Below are 4,088 nucleotides of genomic sequence, written 5' to 3'. Positions count from 1 at the left end.
TAGTTCTATTCAGTCAATGATAATGATAACAAACAACAAGAGACATTTTATCTCTCCTTTTTTAAGTTTCTTGCTGCTGCAGAAGTGTCTGGACAACAGATAGTCCTTTCCTTGTTGCAAGTAAGCTCAAGACTTGCTTCCATTTCATAGCCTTCACAAAATGCCATTTTATTTCATTGCAACTACACCCTAATCAATGAAAAAGTAAAAATTAAGCTACCGAATTAGACCATTTATATTTGAATAGATAGTAGCACACACACACATGAGCATGAGCAGATAGGTATGACAGGAGAAAAGTGACTGAACTGATCATTAAAGGTGACTGTAGGACTTTTGGAACTAGGAATAAAAAGCTCCAAATGTAAGATTTTATTCTGAATTTAATGGAGACTAGATTTCATGTTATCCATTACTAGATTCACCACATGCATAAATTAGGTTGGAGCTAATAATGATTAATATTTCTATTGCAGGAATCTAGAAGTACCTTATTAATCAATGATAGGCTTCATTATGTAAATAAATAATGATCATTACAATATTAGCAAAATGAATTTCATAGTATATATAGCTACTAATAAAATGAGGGAGGAGTTTAGGTGACCCATGATAGCTTTTTCAAAAAAAAGTTTGTTCTTAAGAAAGGTTTAAAAATTTATTGTCTGGTTGACTGATTGTAAAAATAGTCATTATTTCAAAAATTTTTGGAGGGCATATAATTGCCCTTTTGGTTCTTTAAACTCTCAAATGTATTCTGATTGTGGCGAGGGCATGTGCTCTATAGCACTCGTTGAAGCAGGGGTGGTACATATCATTAATATCTAGTGTGAGATCATTGTTATCAGATGGGTGTCTCCATCTGTTTGTGGTCTCTTGTGAAAAGGTGGCCTCCACCTAGCTGTTGGCCCTTCCATCTAAGGAATTTGGTTTCAATTTACAAAAGGAGTTTCGGGATGCACTATGGTGCACAGTATGGGCGGCAACTATCTGGAGTTCCTCCGACATGTGGCTCTGCTTATTCATTCTCAATTGATCACTCTTTAATTTGTGTTCACGGTGGCTTAATTATCTTAAGACATAATGATGTGTGAGACATTTCTGCTTCCCTGATAATGGTTGTCTGTCTGAGTGTCGTTAAGGAACCGGTCCTACAACTCACACTGGGAAAATCTTGTGACATAGCACAGTATCTACTAATCATGAAGCTAGACTAGACATATCTGCTAAGGGATTCTTTGGCCATTGTTTTAGAAGTGTTTTTTGATGCCCATATGTTTCATCCTCTAGCCCCTACTAAAAAGTCTCATACTTTGGAAGCCTGCTATAGAGATAATGAGTTGAAGAAAGGAAAGTATGAGCTAAGGGTGAAGGAAGTTGAGCACTCCTCCTTCACTCCCCGTAGTTACTCCACCTTGGGCGGCTGTAGCCCCTTCAATACCTCTTTCCTCAAGAGACTCTCCTCTACCCAGAGAAGTTTAACAGATCCAACCACTCCACAATGAATTTCATATGATGCCAGTATTTATTGACCATGTTTCGGTCTGCAATTCATTGTATAAGGGGCACTAGGCAACATGGCAATGTGACTGACTACTCTGATTTTGACAGAGCGGCCTTTGATGCCCACATTGATGTTTCTTAAATTTATAATTTTGTACTATTATTATTATTATTTTTACTACTATTATTATTATTATACTTCCTTATCATTTCCTTTTTGTGTCACTAACTTAACGTACCTATTTTTAACCTTGCTTAACATGCATGTTTTACTTCTGTTTTTATTTCTAATAAATTTTTGAGGTTTCCGTCTCCTCTTACTGTAAAAAAATATTGTAACAAATGAACTAAATGTGGATAACATGAAGGTAGAGATAATTTCAATAAAATTTAATTATAACACCACGAGGAGATTAACAAACTATCCAGTGAAACACTTCAGTCTATTGCAACAGTAAAAATGAAAGCGAGAGAGAAAAAGCTTTGTCCCTTTGGTGTTATTCAACGGTATTTTTTAAGGGCTTAGGGCATTAAAGTTTCTGAGATTATGTAATATTAAATATGATTTGCAATTTGGCATAGTATATGTGCAGTTAACTTAAGAATGAATAATATAAATTTTTACTGGCAGAGTTTGCTCAAATCCAAAGATCTAGTATGTTATGGAACACACATTCACCTGTGACAACTGCTCTATGTACTATTCATTAAAGCATGTAATAATTTAGAAGAATTTGATAGCAACTAACACAAATCTTGTGGACATATTTGCACTCATGGATGATATGAATGTGTGACAATGATTTAAGAGCATTCCACTCTTTGCTGAATGTACTTTGTACTGATGCGTGCAGAAATGTTACAAGTTTCTGACAGTTTTAAAAGTGTGGTTAAAATAGAAATGGTTGATGTTTAGATTGCACTGCACCATTGATACAGCAAAATAGAGCTTTAGCTAGATAGAACAGTAGTCTTACCAAAGATCAGCAATGCACTCAATGCAATTTTGGCTAACAGCAGGAAGGATGATAGTGATGATTTTGTGGCCTCTTCTTTATGTTCCCTCTCATAGAAGTTCATGAAGAGTTGATTCCTGGGCCACCACTGTACTCCCCAATTAGTATTTCTAATTGAGAGTCAGAAGATGAACATGATGCATCTCAGTCTCGTGAAAATCAAGTTCTACAAGCACCTGTATACGACTCAAATCTTTCTTTCACTTCTCACTTTTACTCCTTTGTCCCTTCTTTCAAAATTATTGATGACAATGTCGGAAAGGATGTTACACCACGATATATAAGGTCGACAGCCAAGCAACGAGTCAAGTCATTTCATTACTATCACAGTTATGCTGTTTGTAATAGCATTGACGTTAGTTCATTTCTCAATGAATTGTCACCAACATGCATTTCACCACTTGAGATATGTGCTATGACATCACTGCCAAATGGAAATGATGAATCTGCTCTAATTGCTAACATTCAAGTACTATTGTCAGGTATTTTAGTAGGAACTTTACCATTCTTCAACATAGCATTTTCTGATTTAATTGTTGATCACATTAATCACCGCAGGCATAAAGAAGTTTCATCAAAATCTTGCACTGTAAGTATTCAACTATAAGGTATCGACAATGATCTTTTTAATAAGGTACCTCTCGGAGTAATTCCAAGTGATAAATAGAAAGTGAAAGACATGTTTGACATACTAACTCATATCCATCAGTACGTGCCACAAGTTGAATATGAAGAGCTTGTGGCTGTAGATTTAACATCTACTAATGAGTTTGAGAATGCTACAGTTTATAAAGCCTTGACCAATCCAATATTGCTAGGTGGAGATCAATTATCTCAGGTTTGAGCTATAACTGCACTTAAAGTTAAGAGCAATGGAGAGAGACCATCATTTCGATTAGAAGGGTTCATTTTGGCAACTGCAGAATGGCATGCCAAGCTTTGTCTGTTTTAAGTAGGCATGATTTTGCAATTAGACAAGATTCATTGTCTGTGTATACATAGGTTATTTGGAAATGTTTAATGTCTAAGAAGTCAATGTGCCTACCAAATTAGATACCAAATTGGAAGATCCATTGTTGCTGAAAAGGACTTGAACAGCATTATGAATGCTTCAGAAGATTTTTTTCTAACCTTATTGAAGAGCTGCATGACTTAGGCTGCTATGGAAGTTTTATATATGGAATCTCTCAATGAATGCCCTTCTTCAATTCCCGAAGACTTATGGACAAAAGATAGAAGTAGGCGTAAAGGAATCATTAACATAGATTTGTCTCTTATAATTGACAAGTTTGTCAATGTGAAATATAACTCACCATTGCAAATTTTTCAAGATAGAGTAGGCACATATGCTAAGGAACAATTAAGTGTCAGATCATTATATATGGAATTTGCTGATGAAATTAAAAAGGGGATGTTGACAGGGCAATCAGATGCTGGAAGTTTTTGAGGCCATTTTTCTTAGTCCAAATAGAAATAGTTTTGCAAAAGTAACAGCTCTTCTCCTATACCATTATCAGTACTTACTTTCTCCTAGGCAAGCTGAACAAGTCATATTTATTCACTTCATCA

Source organism: Amphimedon queenslandica, unplaced genomic scaffold (assembly GCF_000090795.2).
Source record: "Amphimedon queenslandica unplaced genomic scaffold, v1.1 AMPQUscaffold_13388, whole genome shotgun sequence".
Classification (NCBI taxonomy): Eukaryota; Metazoa; Porifera; class Demospongiae; order Haplosclerida; family Niphatidae; genus Amphimedon; species Amphimedon queenslandica.
This window is presented reverse-complemented; position numbering follows the sequence as displayed.